This window comes from Orycteropus afer, unplaced genomic scaffold (genome assembly GCF_000298275.1).
Source record: "Orycteropus afer afer isolate SDZICR_OR568_19922 unplaced genomic scaffold, OryAfe1.0 scaffold00196, whole genome shotgun sequence".
NCBI classification, from domain to species: Eukaryota; Metazoa; Chordata; class Mammalia; order Tubulidentata; family Orycteropodidae; genus Orycteropus; species Orycteropus afer.
Genome location: NW_006921783.1, coordinates 361,966 through 375,980, shown reverse-complemented (window position 1 = coordinate 375,980; position 14,015 = coordinate 361,966). Strand labels below are relative to the sequence as shown.

The 14,015-nt window shown below is 39.4% G+C and overlaps 1 protein-coding gene across 1 annotated transcript in view; it reads right to left on the bottom strand.

Moving 5' to 3' along the window:
• The window catches only part of PPM1E (protein phosphatase, Mg2+/Mn2+ dependent 1E), a 277,779-nt gene that overhangs the window by 28,201 nt on the left and 235,563 nt on the right, over positions 1-14,015 (bottom strand). The window lies entirely within an intron of this gene.

Here is a 14,015-nt window from a genome sequence, read left to right as displayed (position 1 = left end):
AAAAAAAAAAAAAAGAAAAAAAATACATTGTACAGTACAAAGAATAACAGAGGAGGGGTACTTACTTAGATAGGATTGTGAGGAATGGCATACCTTAAAGGATGAGAAAGACCCAGTCATGTGGGCGTAGGAAAGTTGGGAAAGAATATTCCAGGCAAAGTGAACAGCATGTGTACAGGCCCTTTTTGAGAGCTTAGTATGTTCAAAGAACTGGAAGAAGCCCAGAGGAGATGAAGCATGGTGGGTGAGGAGGAGTGGCAGGGGATGAGGTCAGAGGGATAAACAGAAGTCACATGGGCCTTTTAGACCATGGCAAATAATTTGAATTTTACTCAAAGCACAGTGGGAAGTCACTGAAAGATGTGAGCGAGAGAGCAGTACAACCAGATATATGACTTAAAGTATTACTTTGACTGCTATATTAAAGAGAACAAGAATAAAGCAGGGTGGCCAGCATATGAGGTGAACATTTACAGTAGATAGATGCAACCCTTGGAGAGATCATGCGAGAACAGAAGGACTGTGTATGCACAGGGAGACAGCTCAGGGGGCAGGAGTGCATGGGGGGATGGACACGGAAGAGGGAACTACGGGGAGGATGTGGGAAGGGAGCTGTTGCATTGTGGTAAATTGTAGTCAATGTCATGAGACAAAGTGTAAGTGAACTGCTGTATGGAGAGTTTGCTCTGTAAACTTTCACCTGAATCACAATTAAAAAAAAAAAGTAGGGCAACCAGTAAGAAGATTGTAAAGCCAGGTGAGATTTTTAAAAATGAGTGTGTGTATTTGTGTGTATATACACACACTTTTTAATTTTTATTGTGATGTGGGTGAAAGTTTACAGAGCAAATTCATTTTCCATAAAGCAGTTCACATAGAGTTTGTCTCATATTGACTGCAATTTCCTATGATGCAATAGCTCCCCTCCCACTTCTTCCCCATAGTTACCAAAAATGAGTATATTTTATGGGAAAATGTATAAATATATATATATATATATATATATATATAAATTCTGGATGACTGGATGTAGAGGCGAGGGAGAGAAAAGAATTAAGGCTGAATCTTGGCTTTTTATCTGAGCAGCTAGGTAACTGGTTGTTGTTGTTGTTGTGGTTATGTGCCATCGAGTCGGCCCCGACTCATAGCGACCCCTCCTTGGGTTTCCGAGGCAGTATCACTACGGAAGTAGGATTGCCCAACCTTCCTTCTGAGGAGTGGCTGGTGGGTTTGAACCACCAGCCTTCTGGTTAGCAGGCAAGTGTCTTAGCCACTATGCTACCAGAGGTAACTGGTGGGTGGTATTATTTACCTACATGGGGAAACCAGAAGAACAGGTTTGTGGAGAAAGTGAGGTAAAGTAGAAAAAAGGAGTTCATTTTAACATTGTTAAATTTGAAATATGTGTGCGATTTCCTATTGAAGATGTCAAGTGGTTAAATGGATATTCTAGGGAGTCAGGTGATTTAGGAATTAAGAATGTATAGAGCGGCCATCTAAGATGGAGCTAATGGTCTCCTGTCATCGAAAAACACTGGAAAAAACCAAGGGCATGTGGAAGCAATCAGCCCAAGGACATGATGGACTTTGAGACCAGAAGAATTAGATGGTGCCTGGCTACCAATACCAACCACTCAGGAAGGGATCAAAACTTGAGATCTTGTATAGAGTGGGAGGAAAAACATGGAACAAAATCCTAAAACACAATAATGACCAGAATTAGTGGTTGGATGGAGTCTAGTGGGACCTCCAAAACTATGGCCCTAGGATACACTTCAGGTCTGGGATAAAACTCACTCCCAGGGGGCTGGCTCTCAGTCCAATAGTAAATAAGATGTACACGCAGACCACTCAACCCAGGGTGATGCACCCACATAAACTCTATGGAGATACATCCCTTGGAGCGATTGGCCAAGGGGCACCACAGGGGCAACATTACACAGAGGAAAAGCAGGACACACAGGAGTGCATAACTATGAAGGGCATGGGGGGAGGGGTTACTGGAAAGGGAGAGGATGAGAGTGGGTTAGGGTTGGGGATGGTAATTGGGGAGTGAAATCAAATGTACATGAAATGTTGAATGTGAAACAAAATCTGCTCTGTAAATTTGCACCTAAAGCACACACACACAAAAGAATGTATATATGGTATTTAAAGCTGTGGGACTACCCCATAATCATGAAAAAAAATTAAGCTATGGGAATAGAAAACTTCACCTAGGGAGAAAATGTAAAGAGAAAAGAGAATTGATATGAGTCAGTGATTTCTATGTACCTCCCACTTTCCCCCTTTTGCAATGGGAGGGTGTGGCGGTTAAGTTTGTATGTCATCTTGGCTAGGCCTGGTTAAATGGCTGGGCAGCTGGATGTAGTACTCTCCATGGTGAGACTGGTAATCCACTCCCTGGCGGAATCTACTTAGAGCGTCTGAGTAGCTGCCTTTGGGTATGTGGTCTGCTTCTCATATATAAGAAACAGCTTTGGGAATGGTTTCTAGCTTATGGCACACTTGAACCCTGCATGTAGCTGTGTCGTTCAGCAGCTTGCCATGCTCTGGCGATCCTGGGACTTTCAATGGACTTGAACGAATGGCCTGCTGTGTGGTTTGGTAACATTGAGACTGTGCCATTTTACTTGTCGACCCTGGGCTTGTTAGTCTCAGCAGCCACTAGCTGCCTGAGTGAAGAGATGCCTCCAGCTTCAGTGGGCTGGGAGCAAGAGGCAGAGCTGAAAGCCCAAAAGGCTTTCACACAGCCCCTAGAGCCTGGCACTTGGAACTAGACTTCTAGCCTCCTGAACTGTAAAAGAATAAACTCCTGTTTGGTAAGGCCATCCCATTTGTGGTATATTCTTGTCAGAGTGGCTCTAGGTAACCAGAACAAAGGGTTATCCTATACCTCACCATTGTATGTTGGTAGTGGTGGTGGTAGTTAAGTGCAACCCTATGTACAATAGAACAAAACACTGCCTGGTCATGTGCCATCCTCACAATCCTTGCTATACTTGAGCCCATCGTTGCAGACACTGTGTCAATCCATCTTGTTCAGAGGTCTGTCCCTTTTGCAATGGCCCTCCACTTTACCGAGCATGATATCCTTCTCCAGGGAATGGTGCCTTCTGATAACATGGCCAAAGTAGGTGAGACCAAATCTGGTCATTCTCGCTTCTGAGGAATATTCTGGCTGCACTTCCTTCAGGGTAGATTTGTTCACTCTTCTGGCAATCCATGGTATTTTCAGTATTCTTCGCCAACCCCACAACTGAAAAGCATCAACTCTTCTTCAGTCGTCCTTATTCACTCTCCAGCTTTTCCATGTGTATGAGGCAACTGAAAATACCATTGCTTGGGTTTGGTGCACCTCAGTCTTCAAAGTGACATCTTTGCTCTCCAACACTTTAAAGAAGTCTTTTGCAGCAGATTTACCCAGTGCAATATGATACCTAATTTCCTGACTGCTGCTTCCATAGGAGGTCTGGTGGCATAGTGCCTAAGGCATTTAACTGCTAACCAGAAGGCTGGTGGTTCAAACCCACCAGCCACTCCTCGGAAGGAAGATTGGGCAATCTACTTCTGTAGTGATACCTCCTCAGAACCCCAAGGAGGGGTCACTATGAGTCAGATCCAACTTAATGCAGTGAGTTTGGTTTTTGGTTTTGCTTCCATTAGGTGTTGATTTCGGATCTTGAAATCCTTGACAACTTCAATGTTTTCTCCATTTACCATGATGCTGCTTATTGGTCCACTTGTGAGAATTTTCATTTTCTTTATGTTGAGGTGTAATCTATACTGTAGACTGTAATCTTTAATCTTCATCAGTAATTGCTTTGAGTCATCTTCACTTTTAGCAAGCAAAGTTGTGTCATCTGCACATTGCAGGTTAATAATTCTTTCTCCAATTGTGATGCTGCATTCTTCATGTATGTTGGTTAGTGGTGGGGAAGTGGACAGGTGATTTGTTTCTTTAGTTCATAGATTTTTCAGATCATAAGGATGCTAGTCAAGGAGCTGTCCTCAAAAAACTTCACCCAAGGAATCTCATCTACCTGGACCTGATCTCTGTGACATCCTGGACTACAAGCCTGAGCCTGAAGCCATAATGCAATGAGACTTTGGGAGGTCTCTGGGAAAGGAATAAGTCTATTTTGTATGTGGGAAGGATGTGAACTGTGTGCCCAGAACAGACTCTGCAGATTTTCTTCTAAAAAGAGGTCACAACCTTATTTCTTTTTTGAACATTTTATTGTGGTTTGGGTGAAACTTTACAGAGCCTATTAGTTTCCTATTCAACAATTTATACACATTTTGTTTTGTGACATTACTTGCAATTCCCTCAATGTATCAGCACTCTTTTGACTTCTTCCTCAGGTTTTCCATTTCCACTCATCCTTTCCTGCCCCTTCCTGCCTTCTGAACTTTGTTCTGGGGCAAATGCTGCCCTTCTGGTCTCATATGGTTGATTGTTCTAAGGAGTACATTCTTTACAGGTGTAATTATTAACTTTATAAGGCTGTTATTTTGCTGAAAGGTGATCCCTGGGAGTAGGTTCAGTTCCAGATTTGAAGGGTACCTAAGGGCTACAGTATCAGGGGTTTCACCAGTTTCACTCAGACTCGTAAGTCTGGTCTATTTTGTGATTTTGAATTTTGTGCTACATTTTCTCCCATTCTTTCCAGGACCTTCTGTTGTGATCCTGATCAGAGCAGGTGTTAATGGTAGCAGAGCACCATCTGGTTCTTCTGGTCTCAGGCTAGTGATGGCCTGTGGTTCATGTGGCTCATCAGTCCTTTGGACTGTTTCCTTGAGTCTTTGATTTTCTTCACTCTTCTTTGTTCCAGATGGGGAGAGACCAATAGTTGCATTTTAGATGGCTGCTCACAAACTTTTAAGACCCCTGTCCCTACTCATCCAAGTATTCTGGTGTATGTGAGTTGCTGTATGGAAGATGAATTTGCTCTGTAAACTTTCACCCAAATCACAAGTAAAAAAAAAAAAAAAGGGGACTATGTTATGCCAGTTGACCTAGATGTCCCCCAAGACCATAGACACTATGGTCCTAAGCCTCCAAGCCCAGTGACTCGCTCAGTCCCTCAAGGTGTTTATTTATGGCTAAGAAGTTTTAATATCTTTGCCCCCAGTATGTTCTGCTATACATGGATGTTATTTGTAGCACATACAAATACATATGTAGAAATGGCCTTTGCCAAACTTATACATACTCATGGGGGTGCTCCCATATACCATCCCACACCTGTTCAGCCTGCATATCTACCTATGTATCCACTCATAAGTTACTGTTGTTATTGTTGTTGTAGAATTGTGTATTTACCATTGTTGCCTTTGTGTAGTTACCGGTATTTTCCTTTGTCAAATATGTCATTGCCAATTTTTTTTTTTTCCCAGTTTGTTTTTACTCTTCTGGAGAAGTCTTTTGATGAGCATAAGCATTTAATTTTGTTGTTGTTGTTGTTAGGTGCCGTCAAGTCGGCTCTATGTACAACAGAATGAATCACCGCCCAGTCTTGTGCCAGCCTCACAATCCTTTCTATACCTGAGCCCATCATTACAGCCACTGTGTCAATCCATCTCCTTGAGGGCCTTCCCATTTTTCGATGACCCTACACTTTACCAAACATGGTATCTTTCTCCAGGGACTGGTCCCTTCTGACAACATGACCAATGCAGGTGAGATGAAGTCTAGCCATTCTCACTTCCAAGGAGCACTCCCACTGCACTTCTTCCAGGACAGACTTGTTTGTTCTTCTGGCAGTCCATGGTACTTTCAATATTCTTTGCCAACACCACAACTGAAAACTCTTTGTCAGTCTTCCTTACTCATTGTCCAACTTTCACATGCATATGAGATGACTGAAAACACCATGGCTTGGGTTATACACATCTTTGTCTTCAGAGAGACATCTTTGCTCTTCAGCAATTTAATGAGGTTTTTGCAGTAGATTTGCCCAGTGCAATATGTTGTCTGATTTCTCAACTGCTGCTTCCATTGGTATTAACTGTGGAACCAAGTAATATGAAATCTTTTATTTTCTCCATTTATCGTGATGGTGCTTATTGGTCCAGTTGTGAGGATTTTCGTTTTCTTTATGTTGAGGTGTAATCCATACTGCAAACTGTAGTCTTTAATCTTCATCAGTAAGTGCTTCAAGTTGTCATCACTTTCAGCAAGCAAGGTTGTATCATTTGTATATTGCAGGTTGTTAATGAGTCTTTCTGCAATCTGGATGCCCCACTCTTCTTCATATAGTCCAGGCTCTCCGATTATTTGCTCAGCATACAGATTGAATAAGTATGGTGAAAGGATACAACCCTGATGCACTCCCTGATTTTAAACCATGCAGTATTCCCTTGTTCTGTTTGAATGACAGCCTCCTGGTCTGTGTACAGATACCTCATGAAGACAATGAAGTGTTTTGGAATTCCCATTCTTCTCAATGTTACCCATAATTTGTTATGATCCACACAGTCATACGTTTCTGCAGAGTCAGTAAAACACAAGTAAATATCTTTCTGGTATTCTTTGCTTTCAGCCAAGATCCATCTGACATCAGCAATGATATCCCTTGTTCCACATTTAATTTTTTTAGGAGATTCCCATTTATCTGGTTCATCTTCTGCTGTTTGTGCATTTTTTTTAGTTCTGGTTGGTATTGTATTTATGCCATTTATTAGGGCCACTCGTCCCAACTTTTTATTCCATGATATTTATAGTTGTAGGCTTTATATTTAGGTGTTTGTGCCATTTTTAGTTTTGTGTATGGTGTGACATATGAGTCCTCTTTCATTTTTCTAAAAATAGACATCCAGTTTTGCCAACATCATTTGTTAAAAAGAGACTGTCTCTTCCCCATTTAAGGGACTTTGGTCCTATGTTGAAGATCAGCTGTCCATAGCTAGATGGATTTACATCTGAGTTCTCTATTCTTTTCCATTGGTCTATGTGTCTGTTGTACCAATATCAGGCTGTTTTGACTACCATGGTTGTATAGTAGGTCTGAGATGAGGTAGTATAAGGCTTCCTACTTTTTTGTTCTTCAATAATGCTTTCCTTATCTAGATCCTCTTTCCTTTCCATAAGTAAGTGATTAGTTTTTCCAGTTTGTTAAAGAATACTATGGGAATTTGGATCTAGACTGCATTATATCTATAGATTACTTTGAGTAGTAGTGATATTTTCAGAGCAATATTTCTGTTTTCACCTGATCTTTTAGAATTTTGCTGCTTCCTATGAAGAGGTGGGTCTATATTCCCTCCCTTGAACTTGGGTGAGACTTGGTAACTATCTTTACATAAAAATATGTGGCAAAGGTGATACTGTGTAATTTCTAAGGTAGGTCATAAAAAGCCACATGACTTCCTCCAGATTTTTTTTTTTTTTTCTCTCTCTCAAAATGTTGCTCTTGGGCCCAAATACCATGTTATGAGAAAACCCAAAATAGACCACATGAAGAAGCCACATGGACAGGCTCATGTGAATAGGAACTGAAGTCCCAAGCCAGTAGCCATGATCAGCTGCCTGACATGTGAGTAAACAGACCTTCAGGTGATTTCAGTCCCTGGCTTGAGTCTCACAGCTGATACTCCAGACATTATGGTGCAGAGATTCACTGTTCCTGTTTTGTTTTGTATGAAGTGCTGTCCAAAGAAACTCTGAACACAGTAAATGATTTTTTAAGCCACTAAGTTATAATTTGTTATGCAGCCATAGTTGTAGTTGTTAGATGCTGTCAAGTCAGCTGTCAACCCATAGCGACCCTATGTAAAATAAAATGAAAAATTGCCCTGTCCTGCACCATCCTCACAGTCGTTGCCATCCATGCTTGAGCCCATTGTTGCAGCCACTGTGTAATCTATCTCATTATGGGTCTTCCCCTTTTCTGCTGACCCTCTACTTCACCAAGCATGATATCCTTTTCCAGGGATTGGTGTCTTCTAGCAACATGACCAAAGTATGAGAGAGGAAGTCTGGCCATTCTTGCTTCTAAGGAGGATTCCAGCTATACCTCCTCCGAGACAGATTTATTCGTTCTTCTGGCAGTCCATGGTATATTGAAAGTTCTTTGTCAGCACCACAATTCAAATGGATCAATTCTTCTGTGTCCTTCTTTATTAGTCGTCCAGTTCTCACATGCATATGAGGCTATTGCAAATACCATGGCTTTGATCAGGCACACCTTAGTCTTCAGAGTGACATCTTTGCTCTTAAAAACTTTAAAGATGTCTTTTGCAGCAGATTTGCCCAATGCAGTATGTCATTTGACTTTATGACTACTGCTTCCATGGGTGTTGACTGTGGATACAACATGAAAATCAACATGAAATCCTTGACAACTTCAGTCTTTTCTCCATGCAGCCATAGTAACTGGAAGCCCAACAATAAGGAGCTTGGTAGAAAATAAGGAACTCATAAAGACTAAAAAGAAATACCAAGATAATAAGTAAGTGGAGAATCAGGTGTTACTCATGCTGCTGGCCTAGGACCACAATTTGAGAAGCACTGGGCTATATTATCATTTGGTCGATGATGGTAGAAAACAGCAGGGAGGAGAAAGAGCAAATGTATATGAAAGCCGTATCGGAAAGTAGTAGAACTGCCAAGCAGTGCTAAGAGAATATTAGAAGTTTGAGATAATTTTTAAATGAAACCAATATTCCTGGTTGTATGATTTTTCTCCTGGTTCATCAATAATTGGTGTTTTGCAGGTGAGTACTATAAAGCAACCACCACTAGTCTGTCAGTTTGTGACACTGTGATGGCTTTTGTGTTGCTGTGAGACTGGAGGCTATGCCGCTGGTATTTCAAATACCAGCAGGGTCACCTATGGTAGGCAGGTTTCAGTAGAGCTTCCAGAGTAAGACAGACAGGTAAGAAGGATGGGGCCATCCACTTCTGGATAAACTGGCCACTGAAAACCTTACAAACAGCAGTAAAACACTGTCTGACTTGTACATAGACCAAGAGGCAGTCATTCAAACAGAACAAGGGATACTGCAGGAAAAGTGCACGTCAGGATTGTATCCTTTCACCATACTTACCAATCTGTATGCTGTATGCTGAGCAAATAACCCTAGAAGCTAGACTGTATGAAGAAGAATGAGGCATAAGGATTGGAGGAAGATTCATTAACAATCTTTGACAAGTAGATGACACAACCTTGCTTGCTGAAAGTGAAGAGGACCTGAAATACCAACTGATGAAGATCAAGACTACAATCCTCAGAATGGATGACACTTCAACATAAAGAAAACAAAAATCCTCACTATTGGACCAAAAAGGAACATCATGATAAATGAAGAAAAGACTGAAGTTGTCAAAGATTTCATTTTACTTCGATCCACATTCAACACCCATGAAAGCAGCAGTCAAGAAATCAGACATTGTGTTGCACTGGGGGAATCTGCTGCAAAAGGCCTCTTTAAAGTGCTTAAGAGCAAAGAGGTCCCTTTGAAGACTAAGGTGTGCCTAACCCAATTCATGGTATTTTCAATTGTCTCATACCCATGTGAAGGATGGACAATGAATAAGGAAGAATTGATGCATGTGAAATGTGGTATTGGCGAAGAAAACTGAAAATATCACAGACTGCATAAGAACAAACAAATCTGTCCTGGATGAAGTGCAGCTGGAATGTTCCTTAGAAGCGAGAATAGCCAGACTTCGTCTCACCTACTTTGGTCATGTTTTCAGAAAGGACCATTCCCTGGAGAAGGATATCACGCTTGGAAAAGTGGAGGGTCAGTGAAAAAGGACATGGATTGACACAGTGACTGCAACAATGAGCAAGGATTGTGAGACAGGTTCAGGACTGGGCAGTATTTCTGTTGTACACAGGGTCACTATGAGTTTGAACTGATTTGATGGCATCTAACAACCATCACAAGTATAAAGCAAGAAAGAGACATGGGAATTGAGTACCTTTTTAAGGCCATAGCTAAGAAAGAAAGAACAGACATAAAGAGCAAATCAATGTGGTCTAAATGTAGTTAAAGAACGGTAGTAAGAGTAATTTGGCACATAAGTATAGGATAGATTGTTGTAGTCTGAAAGCAGGATGCTTGTGTACAAGATTTTGGAATTGGTGCAATTTTAAATTTTAGGTGGTAACAAGGTCTAGATAGGACCAAGGAAGTCAAGTGGCTCAGCAACAATGGCAATATTTACATTCTAAGTCTCCAATAAAAAAATATAGAAAATTATCTTTATTATTCATTGGTAGTTTTCAAATTGCAGGCTGCGGTCCATTGGTGGGTAATAAAATCAATTTACGAATTGTGACCAGCATCTTTCAAAAAAAGAAATAAAATAGGTTATCACATAAGATAAGAATAAATATTATTTCTGATACATGTGTATATATGTGTAGATAAATATATGATGAATCCTAATTATGGTTTAAAAAAAAAAAAAAGCCAGTGTCCTTTAATAATTATGAAATAAACTGATTAGTTTCCTTTGAAGTCCAAACACTTATAAACAGTATTAACATTTCTCCTTCCATGCTAAGGTAACTGAATATTTTTTCATAAGCAAAAAGTTTCCTTCATAGACCTAAACTCTTTGTGACCATTTTTTGTCTCTTCCCTTTCTGTCATGAGTTACTCTGATTAGTGGGCACCTTCCAGATATTTTGCCTAAGTGGACGTTCTGTATAAAGGCTTTTATTTGGTGCTTTTGTTTTAAAATTTGCATTAAAAATTGATCTGAAATGCATTTATTATAATTTTTCTCCCTAGAATTCCAAAAGAAAAAAGACACCTTTTGTGTAATTATGAAACTATCTGGAACTAGGTTCACCAAAGGTAAGAATATGAAAACTTTACAGAATAAGAACCGTTAGTCTCATTAATGTGTCATCTGTAATACTTTCTTCATCACATTTAATGTAATTTTTTACTTTTCGTCAGACAGAATGAAAATATTTTCAGTGAAGTAGGGAGGAGGATTAGCTGACTAATAGCTAACTGTAAAACATCAAACTAGACGGTTCACCCACATCAGCTATTCCGACATGTCAATAAGCCTAACACTTAGCATGAATAACTTCTTATGGTTTTGACTCTGAATTGAAGGTGGTGGTTTCTGAAAAATTAGAATTGCAAATATATTTTAAAACATAGTCACATCAGAGAATATTTGATACGACTCAAATAAAAGCTTATCATTAAAGCTTGTCATTTTTAAGAGAATTTACCAGGAATGACTAACATAATAATAACACAGCCGACAGCTTTCTTTAATCGTTTTTCATACAGTATGTGAAAGATACTGATACAGATGGTTTTGAAGTTTGGCAAATGTAATAAGTAACAAATATCAGAGGAGGACCATTCCTCATGGCAGTATAGACAACTGGGGTCACAAATGTTACTGTGCTGAGAACACTGCTGATGTATCTATGATTTGAAATATTTTAACTTCTGCAGTAGGTATAATTTTAGAGGTCTGGCTCTTTTAAAGTCAGGAAAATCTTGTTAGGCCCCTTAAATATAGCCCAAGAAAAGATTCTTTGCTATCTGTATATATTAACAGACATTTCTATAGTGCTTACCTCTCTTGCTTTCAAGCAATTCACATCCTGAGAACAAAAGGAAATGTGCTTTCATATACAACAATTTTCTACTTTGTCTGTTTTAGGCATCAAACTGTAGACTTTATCTATTCATAGATTTTAAAAAAAAAATCTTTGTATATTTTATTCCAAATCATATATAAATTATGGATGTTTTAGAAAAATCATTAATTAGGGTTCTAAGTTTAGTTAATAAGTAAAACACTGCACTTCATTAAAGCTACTTATGGTAATGGATACATGAATACATATTTGAATTTCTATATGTATTGACTTTCTCAGTGTCATATAAGCAGAAATGCAGGCTCTAGTAAAGATTGATAAATAAGACTCTATAAACAAATCACAGTATCTTACTTTAAGGTAACAATAAGTGTTCTTCAAACCAAATAAAACTCCCATAAAACTCAGATTCATGAATGTTCTCATTGGTCTTCCCTGCTGTTCACAGTGGCTAATGTCATCTTTATCCTCCAAATATTTATTTACCTGGGTAAGTCAATCTTGCCTCTCAATTCAATTTCAAAATTAACCACAACCCAAAACAGGCTTGGTGGAAGATTTTGCATTATAAATATACAACTGCATTCTAACTATTCTTCAATAGTTCAACACTTGTCAGTTCATATAAATTATTTTAGCTTTATATCAGTCTTTTCCAAAATGAGACTTTAAATAGTCATACAGTAGTATCTGAAGTTGCTTGGTTCTACAATTGAGGCCAATGGAAGCAACAGTCAGGACATTAGATGACGTATAGCACTAGGTAGGTCAGCTGCGAAGAAACTCTTTCAAGTGCTGAGGAGCAAGGATGTCTCCTTGAGAACTAAGGTGCACCTGACACAAGCCATGATATTTCCAATTGCCTTGTATACATGTGACAGCTGGACAATGAATAAGGAAGACTGAAGAAGAGTTGATGCTTTTGAGTTGTGGTGCTGGCAAAGAATGCTGAAGGTACCATGGACTGCCAAAAGAACTAACAGATTTGTCCTGGAAGAAGTGCAGCCCAGATGCTCCTTGGAAGCGAGGATGGCCAGACTTCATCACACCTATTTTGGTCATGTTGTCAGAGGGGACCATTCCCTGGAGAAGGATGTCATGCTTGGTAAGGTGGAGGGTCAAGGAAAGAGGGGAAGGCCTTCAGTGAGATGGATTGATACGGTGGCTTTGACAATGGGCTCACGTATAGCAAGGATCATGAAGCTGGTGCGGGATCGGGCAGTGTTTCGTTCTGCTGTGCATGGGGTCGCTATGAGTTGGAAGTGACTCGACGGCACCTAACAACAACAGTATCTGAAGGCAGTATTTAAGAAATAGACAGATGTTAAAACATTACAGGAACTACCCAAATCATTAGCAGAATTAGTGGGTCAGCATGAAAAAGCAGAAATCTCAGTACTGAGCACATTCATTTCTTATGCTCATTGATTTCTTTAGATTTCATAATGGAGTCAAGTTGTAGGAAAATCCCTACCACTTCCTTCACCTATAGTGTGTTCCAGAGTTAATTATTATATATAGCTTCTTATTATCCATAGATAGTGTTGTTGTTAAGCGCCATGGAGTCGGCCCCGACTCATAGCGACCCTTCTTTGGGTTTCCGAGGCAGTATCACTATGGAAGTAGATTGCCCAACCTTCCTTCCACCATAGATAGTAAGAACTACTATTTATATATATATATATATGTATAGACATGTCAGACACTTAGAAGTAATTTTAGCTTGTAATTTACATACAGTGATTTCAAGTTACATGAATAAAAATATAATGAAGAATAAATAGAAATCACAATCAATTTTGAAGCCTAGACAAATATAGTTGCATACTATATTTTATTGACAGAGACCTAAAATTTCTGTCAATTCATCATTTAATTGCTATTCAACTAACTTGTTGGAGATAAGAGATTATAGCAGAAATAAAAAGAGTCAGAATCCTGGGTTCTAATTCTAAGAAACCATAGAAAAAGTTGTTTAAACTCTCTGGGTTTCAGTTTCCTCAACTAGAAAATTAAGAAAGCAGAATAAAAGAGCTCAAAGTCTCTTCTAGGTCTAAAATTCTAATTCTATAATTCTATTCCAAATAAGGTTTTGAATTTCAGAGTTAGGACAAAGGAAATTTAAAGGTATAAATTAACACACTTCAGCTCCAAACATATTTCTTCACATAATCCAGTAGAATAGAAACAATCTTTGTTCCTTAGATAAGCAATAGAGGATTAGTCTTTGTGAATTACATGTATTCTTAAAAGTTTGTTGTTGCTGTTAAGTGCCATCGAGTCGTTTCCGACTCATAGCGACCCCATGCACAGCAGAAAGAAACACTGCCTGATCCCGCGCCAGCCCCACAATCCCTGCTATACTTGAGCCCATCATTGCAGCCACCGTGTCAATCCATCTCGTTGAAGACCTCCCCCTCTTTTGTC